Source organism: Heterocephalus glaber, unplaced genomic scaffold (assembly GCF_053883595.1).
Source record: "Heterocephalus glaber isolate CG9 unplaced genomic scaffold, H.glaber_assembly_v1.0 deba00001579, whole genome shotgun sequence".
In the NCBI taxonomy this organism is placed as follows: domain Eukaryota; kingdom Metazoa; phylum Chordata; class Mammalia; order Rodentia; family Bathyergidae; genus Heterocephalus; species Heterocephalus glaber.
In genome coordinates, this window is record NW_028258360.1 from 9763408 (window position 1) to 9783231 (window position 19824).

The window sequence follows — 19824 nt, forward strand, 5'->3', positions numbered from 1 at the left end:
CTTTGTTTCTTCAGCTCCACACTCCGCTTCTGCTGAGCTGACCTGTTGCGGGCTGGCAGCAGAGGGGCAGCTGGGACACAAGGACCACATCGAAGTCCTGGGCCTGAAGTCCAAGGCCAGGCAGCAGCAGTTCCGACCCTGGGAGGCCCCTTCCAGGCCACAGGCCCATCCTGGTCCTGGGTGCTGGCTGGGAGACCCGGGCCTGCCCCCTGAGGCCTCCCCAGCAGGGGATGCAGAGGCCCACGGGTGAATCCGCCCCTCTAGCCTCACCAGCTTTCCAGGTGCTGGTCACAGTTGTGTCTATGCCAGTCCTCAGCATCCGGGCCGTCTGGGCCGGGTTCTGCCATCCCTTCCTCATCCCCGTCACTTGTGCTGAGGCCAGGCACCTGCATGGGGTTGCAGACACTGAGAGACCGAGCGCTGTCACCTCCGCCAGGGCCGGGAGGTGGCTGGTGTCATGGACCAGCAGCAGGGCTGGGCTGAGATCCCTGGGGTCTCCTAGGGCCACATGGTCCCCGGCCACCCTTCTCCTGGCTCTTGGCAGTGGCCCCTTCCAGGAGGGATGGAGGGACCCATCCTGCTGGGAGCCCGAGTGGCGCAGGCAGAGGCTGGACAAGGCGGGGCAGCCATACCCGAGACACCGCTGCCTCCTCTGCCCCTGCTCCTGCACTCGCTTCATCTGGAGCTATGCCTCCCCTTCCCGCAGAACCCTCGGCAGGCGCTGACAGGCCGCAGAGGCCAGGGACTGAGTCCTGGTCCCCGTGCTGGAATGGTTCTTGCAAGTGGACACGGGTGGGCAGCTCCCGTCTTGGGAATCTATGCAGGCCGCCGATGGGTCCTGTACATTGAGTGGGAAGCCCTGCCATGTTTTAAACAGAAACGGCTGCACTCAGTCTTAATCATGTCTGCATGGCATGTGCCGCCCCGTGTGACAGATGTCTGCTGCCATGACAGCTGTGCACACATTTGTGAGTGTGAACCACAAGTGTCATTTGTGTGCCCCACGGACTCATGGATTTTATGGCCAGCGCCGTTATATTTTTATTACCGGTTGCTGACTCACTTCCCCAGATGGCTATTCAAATTTATATTCCCACCAGGAACATGGGACGTTCCTTTTCAAAACCACACTCACTAACAGCTAACATGATCAGACTTTAACTTTTCTGCTAACCTGATACAATTGTATCTTGACGTTTAAATTTGCCTTCCCTGTTTTCTAATGAAATGGGAAATATCTTCAGATCTTTATTGACCATTCTGAATTTTTCTTTCTTCCAATCCAGGTTTTTAAAGAAGTACTATTTTTGTTTTCATTTTGTTTTGCTTTTTGAGACAGGGTCTTGCTGTGTAGTCCAGGCTGGCCTCGAACTGTGGGGATCCTCCTGCCTCAGCCTTAAGTGCTGTGATTACAGGAGTGTGCCACCACAGCCAGCTAAAAAACTACTTTTTGTCTGCGTAATGTGTCTGGAGAGATGTGCAGAACATTAGCATCGGAGGAGGGGTGTGGGCTGGGGTGGGGCAGGGACTTTTCTCTGTGTACAAATATCACATGACATGGTGTGGTATCCCACAGATCCACACGATCTTATGAAGCCGCTAAGCAGCACGTGTGCGGATGGCTCTGTGAGTCTGTGCTGCAAAATGACCAAGAGGCTCATTCGGCCCCACCTCACCGTCCCCAGTGCGGAGGGCATTCGGGAGCGTCCTGAGGCGGGGGGGGGGGGGGGAGCAGCAGGCAGGGCGGAGACAGGCGGAAGACGTGAGAGACCCACAGGGCCAGTGGCCCTGCTCTGGGCTGCTTCCCACCTGTTCCCGCACGTTCGGCTCCTTTCCCCTTCTGTCTCCTTGTTCCTTCTCTCTGCTTTATCCCTTTGTCCTCCACTGGGCTGGGCTCTGATTTTCACCAGCTTGGCTTCCGTTCCTTGCAGGCGAAGGCCTGTGGCTGTGTGGGGAGACAGGACAGTTCAGGGCAAGGTCCAGAATGGGGTGCCTTACTGTTCCCGGGGTGTCACTGTGAGCAGTGTTCTGTCCTGTTTACCCACTCTCCCCATGGGGGGCCTCTGTCAACACACTAGTGCACACCTCTTGGTGACCACACGTGGCTTTGCATTAGGTGGGAACATGGGGACGGGCTTGCTTGTCAGAGAGAGACGTTGCTTTGGCAGTTTCTCCAAGCTGTTTCACCAGTTTGCACTCCCATCAGTAGTAGTGTGTGAGAGTTGCAGTTGTCCCAAGTCCTTGCCAACACTTGGTATTATGAGTCTTTCTCGTTAGTGTAGGATTTATTGTATTTTTAAGGAGTTATTGGTATGGTAGCTTCCAACAAGGAGAAGAAATGCAAGAAATGTCAGCTGTGCTCACCGAATCGCTGGTGGAGGCTGGGGCTCTGGAAACAGGATTTCTCATTCTCCAAGTATGAGGGGAGCTTTGCCGGAAGCATGAGCTCCCGAGGAGCCTTTGGCCCCTCTGTTTCCTGCATGTGCCCTGTGAGGACAGCACGAGCCATCCCCAGAGCTTAGGTGTCCCTCACTTAGTGCTGTCCGCGCCCAGTGCAGGCTCAGCTGCAGCCTCTCCAGTGCTGCCTTTGCTTCCCGGACGAGGAAATGGAAGTTTCCTGACCTCGTTGAACGGGCCGGGCCCGTTGTAGAAGCAAAGCAGCCGTCTCTATCACAGGCTCTGACCATGCTGCACAGGCCCCGGGAGCAGATTACCCCTCAGGCCCAATGGCAGGGTCACTCTGATTTATTTTTTAACAAACTAAACGGAGCCCGAGGCTGAGAGGTGCTGCCCACACAGCTGTCAGGCTGGTGAGCAGGCGGCAGGCCCTCGGCCTCTCCCCCAGCTGGAGTTCTGACTGCTGTGCTCCCCTGGAGCTGCTGAGGTGGAAGAGCACTTGGAAGGACGCAGCGGGGCACAGGCCACTGGGCCAGCTGTGGGCAGGAACCGGAAGGAGGAGGCGGGGACAGAGGGGCAGCTGGGCCCTGAGGCTGGACTGCAGCAGACCAGACTGCTGGAGGCTGGAGGCTGGAGGTGGGGACAAAAGGCAGCGCAGCGGGCTGATGGGTCCAGGGCTCCACCCACTGTCTGCCAGCCTGGGAGACCACACCCTGTGCCCTCAAGTGGTGCTGGCTTTGGGGAAGAGGAGCGAGTGGTCAGCCCTGGCCAGCTCAGGACAACTTGGGCACCCCCGCCGAGCCAGACACGGGGCCCGCAGAGGTCAAGGGCTGAGTGGGGCGCAGGATGGGCAGCGGCAGGGACAGGAACCTCAGCTCAGGACCCAGGGCGGAGGACCAGCTCGACAGCCCTGGGCTGACCCGGGTGCCAGCACTTGCCAGCTGCGTGGGCTCAGCAGAAGTCCTTCTGTCATGAGGTCTCCGTTTCCACAGAGCCCTCGTGATGCGGTTGCCATGCAAAGGAGCTCCACGGTGGCACTCCTGATGCTGCCCCCGAGGCACCAGACCCCAGTCTGCTTTGAGGCCCAACAGAGGGGCTGAAGTGGGCACCGGGGCTCAGGCCTGTCATCCCAGCACTCTGGGAGGCTGAGGCAGGAGGATCACAAGTTCCAGCCCAGCCTGGGCACCTTAGGGAATTAGCAGGACCCCACTTCAAATAAAAAGGGCCGGGGAGACAGCTCAGTGAAGGCCCTGGGTTCCATCCCCAGCACTGAAAAAGAAAGAGGAGGGGCTACACGTAAGACACGGGCCCGGCCCTGGGGAGACCCATGTTTCCAGAAACCGGAGCGGCGCTGTCCTGGGAGTGAGGCAGGAGAGCAAAGCACGGGAAGGGCCCAGAGCCCGACCTTGGGTCCCACGCTCGCTTGGGATCAGCCCTGTGAACAGCGCCGGGGAGGCCTCTGGTCAGAAAACTGTCGGCTCCTCTTGTCCCCTGCCAGGGGACCAAGGCCCCTGAGCCCAGCCCCGTGGCTTTATGGAGGAAGGGAGTGCAGGTTGGACAGGGTGGTCCGCAGGCCATCCGTGCCCGGCGTGAACCCAGCCAGGCTCAGGAGCAGGAACCCAGGCCTGTGCCGCCCTTAGGGGAAGGTGTCGCCTCCCTGTGTGCGGCACCAGGCACCAGGCGGGCTGACAAGGACAGGCTCTGCCCACTGTTGTCACTGGTCCTCCCAGAAGGCAGGGCCGCCGGGAATCCCTTTCTCCCCTCCTTTGCCTCGGGGTGGGGCGAGCCTTCCCACCTGTGTCGTGGGGCCTCCCGTGTCACCTTCAGCCTCTGCTGTCTCGGGCCCCTAGGTTTGGGCTGCCGCTGCTGCTTTTGTGGTCATTTTCTCCGTGCCCGCCGATGATGCTGCTGCTAGCTCTGGCGGCTGGCATTTGCATCCTGCCCAGGCAAACGAGCTGAGGTGGGAAGCGGGGACCAGCAGCTGCCCGCCCAGCCACTCGCTCCTGGGAGACCTGCCTGGTACAGCCCGGCTCGGCAGTACAGGGCCCTTCCCCTGGGTGCCCGCTCCCTGGGAGCCGAGCGGGATTAGAGCCGTGTGGAAACCGTCCAGTGCAGGTGGCTGGAGCACATGCCAGCCTGCTCCTCCGAGGCACTGCGGTGCGGGCACTGCTGTGGTCATGCCACCGAGGCCACGTGTGGGATGAGCCGCTGCAGGTTCACGGTGAGGGGCTGTGCTGGGCGACTGCTCCACGTCCCAGGCAGGGTGCGGCTGAGCCCTGGCAGAGTCACGAGGGCCAGGGGCCGAGGGGACTTGCCGCTATTTTCAGTTAACTTACATCACTTTAAGTAGCCACATGTGACCCGTGGCTGTTGGACAGTGCAGCTTCGGAGAATGGGGAGAAAATAATCTGGACTTCTGGGTATATTTTCATCTAAAAAGTAAATTAACTGCCAGGTGTGGTGACACACCTGTAATCCCAGGTGTGTAATCCTCAGGAGGCTGAGGCAGGAGCATCACTGTGAGTTTAAGGCCAGCCTGGGCTACATAGTGAGTTTGAGTTCAAGCCTAGCCTGGAGCAGAGTGAGATCCTGCCTCAAGAAGCATGGATACATATATACATACAAACAAACATAAATTTTGGCCAGGCATGGGGGTGCAGGCCTGTGATCCCAGCACTTGGAGGCTGAGGCAGGAGGATGCCAAGTTCCACCATAGCCTGGATAACTTAGTGAGACAGTATCTCAATAAATAAATAAATAAATAAATAAATAAATAAATAAATAACTGGGACTACAGCTCAGCTTGAAGGCCCTCGGTTTGATCCCCAGTACTGAAACAAAATTAATCATCTGAAACATTCAGTGACCCAGGGACCCTTGCTGCCTGAGCCTCTGGGAGTGACGGTGTCATGTGGACGTGCAGGTGTCCTGGGGAGGAGCCTGTGGTCACAGCATGGACAGCGGCTCTTAGTGTCCCCTCCCTCCTGTGGATAGCTGAGTGCTTCTGTCCTCCTGGTTTTCGGGGAAACGAGTCCTGGCGAAGCGGAGTGCAGGGGACACTCTCCCGCCCGGGCCGAAGACTGACATCACCATGCCAGAGGAAGCGGAGGACAGCAAAGGCCATCGGTCCTCTCTGTGAACTCAGCATTCACTCTGCAGATTAAAGCCACGGCCCGTTGTGGAGTCCCACTCGGCCACAGAGGGCAGAAGAGCCAAGCCCTTGGAGGTGGCCGCTCACGGCCCTGTGGCCGGCATCACCTGCCGGGGCCGGAAACATCAGTGCTAAGGGTGTCAGGTCAGGGTGGGGAGACACTGGCCCTGGAAAGCAGGACAGCGTCCGGCATCTCTCGGGTCCCAGGTAACCAACGGCGCATCCCACACATGCACTGAACTCTGTGATGAATTTCCAGAAACGACTTCCGAGGTTTCCAGCGTGGCAGCAGTCGTAGTCAAGCACCAGTGAGGAAACGCACCCATGTCCCACAGGGCTGGAATCCCTGGAGTCCACAAGATAACAGGGGCAAAGGAAAGCGCATTCCTTTGTCGAAGAACGCTGCTGCAAGCCAGACCCAAGTGCCGCCTTTCAACCTATTTTAAAACCATGGCACCGAGAGTTTCCACCTAGCCATCACCTTGAGCCCTCACATCCGCCCTTCCCCATGGAACCAGGAGACGAGTGTCAGCACAGTCCTTTGTCTCCAGGGAGGGTCTCGAGTCTTCCTCTTCAGGTTTCTGTCTCCTCGGGCTCCCACAGGCCACTTGGCTTGTGTTGTATTCATCAGCTTTGCGTCACTGGGACCAACGCCTGACCTACAACTGCAAGGAGAAGGGGTTCGTGGGCTCACGGTTTCAGAGGGTTCAGTTTATGGCCGGCTGTGTCCAAGGCAGAGACATCTCGTGGTGGAAGGGTGTGGGGACGGCAGCTGCTCGCCTCATGGCAGCCAGAAGCAGAAGGGGAAAGAGCAGTGGCACTGCCTGGGACACACTTCCTCCCGAGGGTCACATCTCCAACAGCTTGCTCAGCTGGGCTCATCAGAGGATGGCCCTGTTGGTGAGGTTAGTGGCCCACGGTCGAATCACCTTGGACATCTCTGACGCAGCCATCATGGGGCCCCTCGGTTCCCCATCTAGACAGACAGACTGCCTCTGTCTCTCGTGACCTGATGCTCTCGAAGAGTACTAAGCAGTTGTTTTTCCGGGTGCCATTCCCTTGGGGGACTGTCGGGGTGCCTTGCAGGAGTCAGTCGAGGTTGTGCCTCCCAGGCATGGAAGGGACACCAGGGGCTGCCTGGCTTCTCTGTGGGGGTGTGTCTCAGAGCCACTGAGCGACCCACTCCTGGTGAGGACCCTGGCCAGCTTCCTCCTGCAGTTTCCAGTTCCCACCCAGACTCAACAAGTGTCGGGGGGGCGCTGAGGCCCTGCCAGCCTCCCTTCCCGATCAAGGTGGATGAGGCCTCAGTGTGTCCTCACTCGGGCATTTACTGTATCCTGGTTCAAAATTAAATTTTTAAAAGATCTGTTGTCCCCTGTATCTCTAAAGAAAGAGATTACAGAAAATACATTAACAATAAATGGTTTATTTATTAAAATAAATATCACACTGGGTGTGATGGCACACATCTGTAATCTTGGCACTCGGGAGGCTGAGGCAGGAGGATTGCCATGAGTTCGAGGCAAGCCTGGGCTCCATACTGAGTTCAAGTCCAGCCTGAACTACATAGTGAGACCCTGTATCAAAAATAAATAAATAAATAAATGTATGTCAGTTGGAAAAATTATAACCTACCCCATGGACTGAAGAGAGAGCCATTGCCAGTACAGATAAAACCAGCCATGAAAACACAGGACATTTATAATACTTTGTAATGTAATATTTATAACACTTTGTGGAGAATGACTATAAAAATACTGTGTACCACAAAGGATGGCTCCAGTTAAATTATAGCAGGTAGTTAAAAGTGTCTTGGACTTGAAGATGAATTAGGCAGTTTTCTTTTTTAAATAAAAATAATAGTTCAAATTTTGGGACCCGTCACTGGGAAAATAAATGGCTGTCAGAAATAGCTTCTCGGTAGATATTTTAAAAGTAACACTGCTAATTCCTACCTTCAAGATAAAGGTGACTTTAAAAATAATGAGTGAGAAATTAATATCTTTCAGAGAGACACTTGAAAGCCTTCTGGAAAGAGAGAGTAGAGTTTTTGTCATCAACCAAAAGAATGAGTGTCCTGGCCATTGGCTTTAAGAAGTAGAGGAGTCACTCTCTGTCCAATCAGCAAGCTTCCCAATACAAGGCCCTGATTCTGCTTCTTAGCAAGTCACAAGGCGATGCCTTCCAGTGAATTTGCAGGAACAACTAATTGGTAGCAGCAAAGATGCGAAGTTTCCTGGCTGAGTCAACCAGCGATGTCTCCCTCGGCCAGAGCTGAGCCTGGGACACGAGCCCCAGGAGCCTGGCTCTCCCTGATGGCCCTGACCTGTCCCACTGTGAAAGCCAAGGGCCTGGTTAGCTGAACTTGGGGTCTTAGTGAACATCTTCTAGTAATTTTGACTTTGCCAGAAGCCAGGAGTCAACAGTGCCAGATCCAGATGAGGACATGGCGTCATGTTTTGCCAGCTGCTTTCTGTTGGGTGGCGCTCAGCAGCAGCAGTCACTGTATCTTTATCACACCTGGTGAAGACCCTCAGGAGAGAGGACTCCAGAGCCGCTGCAGGAAGTGGCAGGGACCATGGGTGAGTGTGCTCAAAGTGAGGGGGTATTTGAGGGGGATTCATGGCAGTGTGTCTTAAAATTTCAAGCATTCACATGTCAGTCCTACCTCACATGCTTTATAGTGCATGCCATGGTGGCCTGGTGGCGTCTGTGCGTAGAGAGGTCTTCTTGCACACCCTCCCTGACCGGTGGCCGTGAGACTGAGATCTGCACAGGCTGCTCTGAGGGCTACAAGCCCGCCCTAGACTCAGGTGTCTCAGGTGGCTTCAGCCTTGGCTCTCCTTGAGTTCCCATGGCAACCGGATGCAGGTAAGAGGTGTTTGCAAGGTGGTGGTTGGGTCCTGTGTTCAGCTGGGAAACCTGAGACTGAGGAGTGAAGAACACGCAGCAGTTCAAAGCAGAAGGGATTTGCCAGGGTGAAGGCTGGGTTCTCACTGCCCAGGCGCATGGGACTGGGAGCTTCCTGGGGTGCAGGAAGGCTCCAAGGAGCCGTTCCCTCTGAGGGGCTGCGACTGATCCCAAGGCTGTCTTCAGCCCTAAGGAGCATGTGTCCGGCAGATGGAATCAGCCCGGGGGCTTGTGCAACCAGAAATTGTAAATTCACACAAGACAGTGCAGATGCTCTAGACCCTCCGGGCCACTGGACCACAAAGCGGGTGCCCGGCCAGCTGCTAGTGTCCTTCGGGGCCCTTTCCATCCTGGGGAAGGGGGGACCCCCTCCATGCTCTGAGGGTCCTCAGTGCCGCTCCTGCCGCCTGGCGCAGGCCCCACAAGAGCCACCAGGGGGTCCCGGAGCTGTGGGGCAGGCTCGCCTCAGTGCAGGATCCGAGGCCTCAGCGGCCACAGCTCCTGGGAGCCTGGGCTCCTCTGTGAGGCTCACACCTGGCTCGCCCTGCTCCCGCTGTCCTGAGCCCATCCTGCCCGCTCCTCTCCTCCCTGCTTCAGGTGAAGGGGACTGCATCTGCTTCCTCTCACCTCAGCCTTTGCTTTCTACAGCCGTCCCAATTTAACAGGAATAATACCGACTGGGAGCCTGGCCCACCTCATCCTGGGCCCTGGCTGCTCTGACCCCCACCTGTCAATCCTGACACTGGCCCCGCTCCAGCCGGTGGGGAGGGCACGGGTGGCCCCAGGGCATGCAGAGAGCCGGTGCAGACGGCAGGGCAGGGGTGGCAGGACCCGAGAACACAGCTGGCAGCAAGAGCTTCAGCTCCCTCCATGGGCCACACACCCCAGGCCGGCTGCTTCGAGGGGACAGCGGTGCCGGAGAGGAGCCCATGTGTGTGACTTTACTTCCCCTGGCAGTTTCGCCTGAAAAGACCTCAAGGGCGACCCGAGTAGCCTGGGGACTTCCCGGAAGGTCTCCTCAGCCCAGGGTCTCGGGAAGTCTTGCCAGCAGCAAGCCCGGGGGACCCAAGACAGGCGGGGTGTCAGAAGGACAGAAGGGGGCTGCAAGCTGAGCAGGCCCAGGACAGCTGGAAGTCACCAGCTGTCGTGGGGAGCAGTGTGAATGTTCCAACCCCCCCCAAAGAGCCTTCCCAGCGACGCAGAACCTCGCCTCTTGCCTCTCTCATAGCAACCTTGTCTCCATGGGCTCTGCCGCTCCCTGACGGCTGAGCAGGGGAACCACAGGCGGGACCCGGGCACCTGACTGCCAGGTACATCCCGATTGTGCCACGCCCTGGCCGGTGCCCGTTCTCCTGCAGAACAAGGTGTGGGACTTGGGGAAACCCTGATGTTCACCAAACCAAACACCTCTGGCATCACAGAGCTGCCCCCCGGTTAAGGTGACCCTGCACGTGCGGCCAGGGCCAGCCTCGAGGCCAGGGTCTGAGTGCTGGAGGGAGTGGCCACACGCAGGGAGGCCTTGGGCCTCTGGCAGTGCTGTCCCTCCCCACCAGCACCTCCTGCCTGGATGACTGGCTGAGCCCGACCCGCACTGCAGTCTGCAGGACGCCGCTGTCCCGGGCTGTTGCCGTGAGGCTGCTCCATGAGACAGGGACACCTCCCCAGCGCTTCCGTCCTCTTACACGACAGCTCTGCTTTGCCCTTGCTGACACGGCACGCGTGTCTGTGCTGCTCCTCACCGTGCAGCGTGGCATGTAGACGTGACACAGAGGAGTGCAGATGCAGCAGCAGAGTGGCAACGTCAGGAGCTATTGCTGTGTGAGCTGCTGGTGAGTGAGGCAGGCAACGGCCGCGATGTGCAGACGGTGACCCAGCTGGAAGGAGGCAGTGTCAGGAGGGGTGCACTCACTCAGGACGTCTGGAATCCACTGTCACTGCCACCTTCCAAACTCACCAGCTCTGCAAGAGCTGGGGCCACCACGCTTGCTGAACAGGACCTGGGCCGCGCTCAGCTGGGGACACCTGTACCCGCTTCCTGCAGGTATGAAGACTGCGGCAGGCTTGCTGCCAGGTGATGCTGAGTGGCACCTAATTCAGTTACCTTCTAGCAAATGACTGTTCTAGAATTACAAAGGAAAACAGCCAGCGTGGTGGCGCACACCTGTGATCCCAGCACTCACGAAGCTGAGGCAGGAGGACTGTGAGTTTGAGGTCAGCCTGGCCTGCATGGGGAGACTCTCAGAAAACACTGGCCGACACCAGCAATCGCCAGAAACCTCAGCCGCTGCAGACGCAGGGGAGTGACAGAAACCAGGGGTCCTGAGGTAGGACAGGGCTGGGGACCAGTCCCCTGCTGAGGACGGGGCAGTTGGTGACAGAGTGGACAGCACTGAAACTCCAGGAAGGGAATTCAGGAAGCAGCAGCCCATGCCCACACCCTGCCCTCAGCTAGCTCACCCCGAGCCAGGCCTGCACGGGGCTGAGCCAGCAACTCCAAGAACAGAAGTGGATCTCAGAATGGAGAGGCACCGAGGCTGAATCTGCACTCTGATTTCAACCAGGTTAATTTCATAGGAAAACACAAAAAATTTGACGCTCTTCAAAGGAATGTAGTGACAGAATCCTGGTTCTCTGCAGCAGCGAAACAATCACCCACTGTGTCCAGGGTGCCATCTCTAATTACTCTATGTTTTCTGTTTTGTTTTCTGAGACAGGGTCTCACTATGTAGCCCAGGCTGGCCTTGAACTTACAGAGATCCTCTTGCCTCAGCCTCCCGAGTGCTGGGATGACAAGTGTGTGCCCCCATGCCCAGCTGCCACATTACCCTGTGTGAATGGTTCTCCCCTGGTGACAAGTTTGCAGGGCCTCAGGGCGTGGCACCAGCACTAAGAGGGCTAGAGCCCCGTTGCTTGGTGACCCTGTGTCCTTGCCGTGGGGGCTCAGTGCTGAGGGTTCCTGCCTTCCCCTGCGACTGCTTGTGTCCGGGGCAGTGCCCTGTGGTAGGGGTAGGGACAGCGCTCAGGTCCTGCAGCTGGAAGGGCGGCCGTCCAGGCTGGAGGCTGACTCAGACAGAGACGTGTCTGCTGGGGGGATCGCATTCGCCCTGAGTGACCAACCCTGGGCACGGGGCTAGCCCCAGACTGAGAGCTGAGACTCAGAGGCACCTGGCTGGGACCACGATGCAATCTCCCAGCCCCTCGCCACCAGCTTATGTCACTGTGAATGGGGCGACAGCCCACGGGAAAGGCAGGGGGCAGGGCGCTGTCCTGCTGTCCGGGGACCACACCATCCCACCTGTGTCTCCGTGCGGCTGCAGGGCCCTGGGATCGGACACTCAGTAGTTGGTGTAGGGAGCTGACCCAAGTGAACTCCCAAGAACATGAGTGGAGGGGATTAACTCAGGCCAAAATGGTGATGCAGAGGACAGAGGACGGGAGGGGCCCTTGCGGACCCTTCCCGCCCAGGCTGATCTGCACCTGAGGCCACATGACAACCAGGGCGGCACCTGGGGTGCAGAGCAGAGCTGGGCTGCTGACCTCATCCAGCTGTCGGCACCAAGGCTGCGCTGTCCCTGCGGGCGCTGGCTGTCCCTGGGAGGGCTCCACGGCCCCTGCGTCACCCACAGACCTCACTGTGTGCTCCCCACTTTGCTCTGCTGTGGGAGACGGCGCCAACGGAGAAAGAGGGCGAGGCAGATGCGCGGCGGGCAGAGATGAGCCAGCGTGCTCACTGCGTGTCCACCCGGCGCTAGGCAGCAGCAGCTGGGCAGCAGCAGCTCGGCGCAGTCCTTCTTGGACCCCACCTGCCTGGGGGAGGGACCCAGCTTCCAGCTGGTCGCAGTTGTTTTCTGTCCCTGTCTCGCACAGGCGGCTTTCTAGCCCGCTCGCTGCCGTACACCTGGTGAGCAGCGCGTCCTGGCCTGGTCTGTCCTGCTTGTCTCCTGCCTCTGTTCTCCTGCTGCAGACCACAAGGGTCCGGCCCCGTGACAAAGGCGCAGCCAGACTGTGGGCAGGCCTGAGGAGGGGCCGGACGTTAGCTGGGTGGACCTGAAGCCCTGGGGCATCAGTGGGTGGGGCCCCGTGCTTCCGGCCCGCATGCGCTTTGCTGTGTGGTCGGGCAGTGACTGCCAGCATCTGTCCAGGAGGACATCTGTCCTTTTCTGTCAGTGGACGTGAGTTCCTGTCGCTGAGTGCAGCCCACGCCCCTTGCTGCTCCCTCGCCTCCCCCGGCCTCCCCCCGCCTCCCCCGGGATCTTCAGGCCCAGAACCCGAGATCTTGATGAGGTGCAGTCACCATGGCCAAGCGCACATCTGCATTCACCTCCATTCACTCGAGGTGGGAGGTCGGAGTCTCCACCCATATGGTGAAAGTTTCATAATGGATTTTTGGTTTGGTTTTTGAGACAGGGTTTCACTATGTAGGCCAGGCTGGCCTTGAACTTGAAGCAACCCTCCTGCTTCAGCCTCCTGAGTGATAACAGATGTGCGCCACCACACCCAGATTGTAGTGGGTTTTTCAGTTAAGTCTTTGATCCTCATGGAAGTGATTTTCAGAAGCATGGTGTGAGGTAGGCTCTCAAGGGCCCTCCCCTCCATCTGGCACCTCGCCATGTCCCAGCCATCAGCATGGACAGGGCTCTGCTCCCTCCCACACGGTCTGCTTCTGGTCCCGTTCTGCTGCCTGCATTTGGGCTTCTCTTGCCCCTCGGGAGCGTGTTTCCCAACCTGCTCTTAAGAAGGTCTCGGCTCCCCCTGGCCCTTATTTTATTCTTTTAGTTTTTTGTACTGGGGATTGAACCAGGGCCATCACACTAAGCTGCATCCTCAGCCCTTTTTAAAACTTTCAAGACAGGGTCACTAGGTCAGTGAGTTGACCATTCTGGATTTGAATTTACGATCCTCCTGCCTCAGCCTCCCGAGTGCTGGGATTATAGTTCGCACCGCTGTTCCTAGCCAGCTATGCAGACTTCTGTGATGTGTTGGGGTGCATCCTGTGGGTCCTCATGGTTCCATCCAAGCTGCCCAGCGCCTGCAGTCAGCACTGAGGCCCTCTTGTGGGCTCAGGGCACCTGGTCTAGCTGCTCCGGCCTGGCTGCCGACTCCTGCGCACGTGGAAACACGTGGTGGGGGCGTCACCGTGGGGACAGCAGGGCCCCCAACCCGCCTCACCCCTGCAGAGGGCACCCTGGGCGCTGGCGATCCTGCTCCCGGGGGTCTGGCGCTGGGGAGAGCCGTCCAGTGCCCTCAGTGCAACCGTGTCCGAGATTTCCCCGAGCGCTCAGTGAGACCCGCGGGAGGCCTGAGCCCGAGGGAGTGCAAAGCAGCCCCCCAGGAGTGTGCTTGCTCCTCGGCAGGAACCATCCTCCAGGGGGCATGGGCCGACGGGCCCCTGCTCCGGGCCTGTGTGGTCAGCGCCCGTAGCCCGGTCCTGCGGTGCGGTGCGGTGGCCGCCCAGGGCAGCTGGCAGGTGGCTGGGCCTCCCTGTCCCCACGGCCGGGGGGCTGCAGTTGGTCCGAGGTGGCAGTGGCAGGGGCCCACTGAGCTCACTCCGGTCACGCCCCGCCCACTCAGTAACACCTCCCGCTCGCTCTGCTGCCCCCTGCCGGCCGCGCAGGCGGCGTTGCAGGCTCCTCCCCAGCCCCCAGCCCCCAGCCCCCGGGGCAGCCTGCGTCCACGCCGAGCCGCTGGCCGTGCAGGCCATGCCCTGCAGGACGCCAGGCTGCGCGGCCCTGCTCTGCGCTGAGTCTTCCTGCACGAGCAGGGGACGCCTCGGGAAAGGGTTTTTAGTGATGCCTGCACATCGCCAGGGTGAGTCTCACGTACATCTGTTTACAGAGGGCTTTGTTTCAGTGTTTCCTAAAATACAATTCCCATATTTACACACGCACACCACTTGTGTGGCTTCCCCTTTTGCTCTCGGGTCCTGTAGGGTGCGAGGTTCAGGTGACCTGCCCAGGACGGGACAGCCTGCGGTCACCACTCCCAGCCAGCCGGGTCTGCTCATCCTCAGTGCGGCCCCTTGGCAGCGCCACGAGGGGCAGGGGCGCGACAGGCACAGAGCCCGCTTCTGGGCCTTGCCTTCAGGGTGTCCCTGCTCCTCCCCAAGGGTGTCGGCCTGACGCCAGGCACTCCAGCCCCGCGACAGGGACTCAGCTCTTTCCCACCTGAGATCCCCAGCTCCGAGGGCCTGTTGCGCCCTGTCCCGGCCTGGATGAGTGAGGCCTTGTGGCCACAGCCTGCCTGGGAGCCCTGGGGTCCTGCTGCTTTCCAGGGGGTGCTTTTCAGGCTGAGAGTGGGAAGGATGGAACCCAGGAGCTTCTTACCCAGTCGGGAGCAGATTTCAGCTGCAGGCCGACGCAGGCCCAGAGTCAGCACCAGCAGGGGATGCCGCCCCTCTGACCCGCCATCCCGCTGTCCTCAACCTGGGCCCGGACCAGGTTGCCACATTGCCCGCTGCCCCTGCGGGCCCCAAGCAGGGCTCTTGTGACACAAGGGAGCCTAGTCCCAGGGTGGCTCCCTCCAGGCCTGAAGGGACAGGAATCCTTCTATGTCATGGGCGTCCTGGAGGACAGGCCTCATCCACTGCCCCTCAGCAGTCATTGCTCCATGGCCAGGAGACCAAAGGGCAGGGCGTGCAGTCATGCTAGGCATCCCTGCTCTACAAGGTTGTGAGAGTCAGGTGAGTGAGCTCGGTGCAGCCCCAACAAGCTGTGTGCACATAAAGGTGCCAAGGCACAGCAGGCACAGCTGTCTCCCTGTCCCCAAGGAGGAGCTTTCCTCAGGCTGTGCACCTGGCACCTGGCGCCGCGGGGTCCTCCCAGGCCTCGCACACTGCCAGTGAGTGTCCCCGCTGACATCTGTGCCGGTGCCCAGTCCCAGGCTGACAGACGCCGCCCCTGGGCCAGCGACACTCTGAGCACTCTCACGGGGCCACAGGACACGAGTGCAGACAGGATCTCCCTGCCTTGCTCTCCCCCAGACTTCATGCGGCCACTTACTCCAGTGAGCTCGATGCTGTCCCCCAAATTCACGGACCCCACAGCCCACTGGCCTTCTTGGAAGGAAGGTTCTGCAGTGTCACGGGGCTCGGCCCAGGGGCCCGGCCCCACCTTCCCCGAGCCCCAGGCCAGCCCCTCTGCAGGCTGTCACCACGAGGCCCCACCTTGTCCAGCCTGAGAAACACCCGCGCCCCATGCACCCGCCACTCAGTCCTGTGCCAACCCTGCTGCCAGGCAGTTTCCTCCCTTTCCAGGGAAGTCACACACATTGGCCTTCGCACATCCAGCTGCAGTGCTGCAGGGGAGCCGTCCCGCCATCGGCCAGACCCCAGACCCCCGGCCGTTGGCAGACTACCAGGGCCTCGCCGGGCCCCTGCGTCTCCTGTGCATGGCCATGGGGCCCAGGAGCCTCCAGCTCTTCTGTCTTCGGCTCAAGTGACCACAGAAGCCAGCACCGGGGCCTCACCATCCTCCGCTCCTGCTTCCCAGCCACAGGGCAGCCGGACGGGCCGGGAGCGGGGGTGGCAGAGACACCATGGGGACCGAGGTGGGGGCGCCTCCAGGAAGGCAACGTGGGAGAGACAGGAGGAAGAGGGGGACAGTGACCGCCTGGGAGGGGCCCCAGAAGCCGGCTCCCCTGGACTGCCCAACTAGACCCCGGCGCTGGCTCCTCAAAAGCCCAGGGCAGCTGCTTACTGTGGCTGAGTTCTGTCCCCAGAACAGGTGCGGAAACCCAAGCCCTCATACCTGTGACTGCGACCTGGCTGCAAACAGGCCGCGCCGCAGCTTTCCCCGTGCTGCACCCCGTGGCACACACCGTGCCTGACGTGGACGCAGGGAGGCCAGTTCAGGAGGGGCCCCCAGAGCAAGGCCACACGCAGCCCGAGACCTCGCGGCGAGTGCCGAGCCAAGTCGAGGCGCAATGAAGGCAGAGCACTGCGAGGGGCACATCCACTCCTCTCTGCACTCCTGCCGAGGGCTGCAGTTTTCAGTTCAGGTTTGGAGATGGAAACCAGGCCCTTCCGCACGGAGCCCCCAAGGTGTTTTTGACGAAGTCCCAAGCCGGAATGACGCAGAAAAGAACATTTATGGCGTGGATTGCCAGCTCTGGTCCCATGCAGATAAGAGAGCCACGGCCACCCCGGGTCAGGCCCAGGAGTGTCCTCCCCAGATGGTGCCAAGCATTTGCCAGCAGCGTCTGTAACCCGGCTTGGGACCCGGCCCCACTGCGGCGTGGGCCCCGGGGAGAGCAGGAGCCCAGGCTGGTTTGCTGGACACTTTCCTCACGGGGTGGCGCTGCCTCCACCCCCACCGCCAGTCCTGGAGGCTCCGGGCAGTGGGCTGGTGGAGCGGCAGCATCACACCAGCCGCTCTGCGCTGTGCGTGCTGTGCCTCGCGCGTCTGTGAGCCGCAGGGTGCGTGTTTTCTGCGTGTGTTGTGCATTTCATGTCTCCTGGGTTGGGGTGGCGTGGGTGTGCACCATCAGGGCAGGACACTCCAGGCACAAAGGTGGGCGGTCAGGAGGCTTTCAGAAGGTCCGGCAGGGATCTTGTCTCTGCCACCAGTTACCACTTCCTCCTCTCAGAGACGGGCAGCTCACCCCTGGGCAGAGGGCGGAGGTGGAGGTTTTTAATCACCCGTGGTTGACAGTCCTGAGCGTCCAGTAGCCCTGGGTCGCTCTGCGTGGTGGGAGGAGCCTGCAGGCGCCTTTGTCACTGGGGCACTGTCCCGGGGCCGGTTGTGGCCACATGGGGAAAAAGGACAGTTTTGGGAGCGGCGCGGAGGCGCCTCTGCAGGACCTTCCTGCACTCAGCTCACACCGCCAGCGGGGGGTCCTGGTCACGCCGGATGAGGCTTTGGTGTCAGGGCAGTGGCTCAGAACTCTGCCTCCCGGTCCTACCTGGGCAGCTACTGAAAAGCTCTGGCGTCGCTGCACGTGATGGTGCCTGTCTATAATCCAAGTGGGAGGCTGAGGCAGGAAGATTGTGAGTTAGAGCCAGCATCTGCAATTCAACGACTTGGCGAGAGCCTGTTTCAAAACAAAAGTCAAAAAAGTTCTGGCGCTCAGTCTGCACCTCGCCCCACCCCACTTAAACGGGAACTTCCGGGTGGGGGCCGGGTGGAGGTGCGCAGTCCGCCCTGCGCTGGCGGCCCGGGAGTCACCGCCTGCACAGCACCAGGCCCTGGACCCGGGAAGCTGCGCGGCGCCTCCCTCCCCCAGCCATCTCCGGCGGGGACCAAGGCGGGGACCAAAAGCGCTCCCCCAAACGCTCACCTTCGGAGGTGAGGCTGGGAGCAGGCAGGCGCTGCAGCGGAGCCTGAGGGCTGCGTTCCCACCCCCTCCCTCTCTCCACGCTTCCGGCCCTCTCCGCTTCCGGCCCTCTCTGCTTCCGCTTCCGGCTACCCGCAGCCAAGCCGCCCTCCGCCGGGCCTTTCCTCTTCGCGGCGAGGCTTCTTCCTGTGAGCCCGCGAGCCAGGACAGAGCTTTTCTTCCTTGAGTGTTGAGAATTTTGTCTGGTAGTGGGAAAGTGACTGTACCGGGGAAGGAGCGAGGAATCCGGCTTTTCATATAGTTTGTTTTGGAATTGTGGTTAATGACTTATATACTCAAGAAAAAAAATCAAATAATCAAGAAGGAGCCACTATTCTAAGTTGAATATAACCAGAAACAAATTCTGCCGTGTTTCTTTTTTTTTCTTTCTTTTTTTTTTTTGGTACCGGCATCGAACTTGGGAGCATGCGCTTTCGAGGCAGGTGGTGGCACCACTGAGCTAAATCCCTGGCCCTCTGCTGTGTTTCTATTTGCCTCTGGCGGATGGGCTCGCAGTGGGCAGGAGGGGAGGAAGGGGCACCGGGCACAGCCCTGTGGAGCTCAGCGCCCAACCGCCCGCAGATTCCAGAGCCCTGAAGCTGGAGTCGTCCCAGACCTGGTCCTCACAGCCAGTCAGGAAGGAGCGATCTCCAGAGGAGGAGACACTGACCTAATGCCCAGCTTGGGGCCATCGTTCTCCTATGGGGGCCGCAGCTCCCGGGGCCAGGGTGCTCATGGCACAGGGAGGGTGGGGGCCCCACTTTCCATCTGCAGAGGAGTCGGGGGCCTGCAGGCCTGGTGCGCAGGGCAGCTGGCAGCCAGGTGGTTTCCCAGCCTTGCCCTGCGTCCAGCTGTGCCCCTGGCTGGGCTCACAGCTCAGCCTCGGTCATTGAGCCAGTGAAGCTGAGGCCTCGTGGCTCTGGCTCTGTGAGTAAGTCAGTATATTTTTCAGACTGTTTCTCTATGGAAAAACTCCTGCTCCAAGCAGTATTCTGCCCTCACCCTGAGGCGAGAGCAGTCCCTCGGGCAGCATTAGCGTTTGCGGCTCTGCTCAGAACTGTCCAACCACGGGAGAGCTGGCCCTGATGTCTTGTCTGGTGTCTCCATCTTTGTCCATGGTAACGCCGTGGCAGGGAGCACAAATCACTGATGCACACCCTGAAAGGTGATGGAAAGCGGGCACACTTGGGCCTCATCCCGGCCCAGGACCCACACCCCTGGAGTCCCGTGCTCCCCACAAGCCACTAGCTCCCGCTCTCAAGGGAACAGCAAGGACTCATTGCTGCAGAGCGGGGAAACAAGGAAGTACCAGATGGGTTTTCCAGTGACTTTACCGAATATCCAGGGAACAGATAAGCCGCCAGCACAGGCTGTTCCAGAGCACAAGTGCCCAGTCATTTCATAAAACCTCACAGAAGCCCAAAGAGGGACCCTCCCCACGTATACCACACGCGTGTACACATGCACGTGCACACTGCCTCCTTGTGAGTACAGATTGAGTGATCCAAGTATCAGACTGGCAGAAGGACTCTGCTAAGTGGAAGCCGCTCACAGGCAGCAACTTTATTGCAGGAACTCGGGAATTCACAGGGAAGCCATTGGCTCCACTCACAACACCTTACACCGAGGACCAAGTTGTGGCCCCGGATGAAATTCAACTGATTTCCTCATTACAGAGTTGATGTAATAGAAATACAGAGGAACCTGAGCAATGTAAGGTAGGGCATTTTCCAGAAGCAACAACAAGCAGGGTCTTGCAAGGTGAGGCACTGGAGGCGTTGAGGGGAGAATGGGCTTAGAAATCCAAGGCTCCCTGATTGTGCTTCAGACCCCACCCCCCAGCACAGACAGAGCTAGAAAACAGCCGAGAGTCCTGCCAAGGCTCTGCCAGGCTGTCAGTGGTGCCAGGTTGTGCAGCTGCCTGGCTAGAAAATTTAAAAGCCTTAATTAAAGAAGTAGAGTGACAGAATTCAGCAAAATGACTAAATACAAGATGAGTTTAAACTGTGTTCTGATTCACATCTCCATGTCCCCATAGGTGGGGCACATGGAAGGGA

At 59.4% G+C, this 19824-nt stretch overlaps 1 long non-coding RNA gene across 1 annotated transcript; it reads right to left on the reverse strand.

Annotated features, from left to right (window-relative positions):
- Window positions 1-5214: 5214 nt before the first annotated feature.
- Window positions 5215-17832, reverse strand: LOC110344680 (uncharacterized). Its single transcript, XR_015443847.1, has 3 exons — window positions 17732-17832; window positions 16204-17485; window positions 5215-7125 (listed from the first exon to the last, which is right to left on the reverse strand). It is a non-coding gene; the product is annotated as an uncharacterized LOC110344680 (long non-coding RNA).
- Between the last annotated feature and the right edge of the window lie 1992 nt (window positions 17833-19824).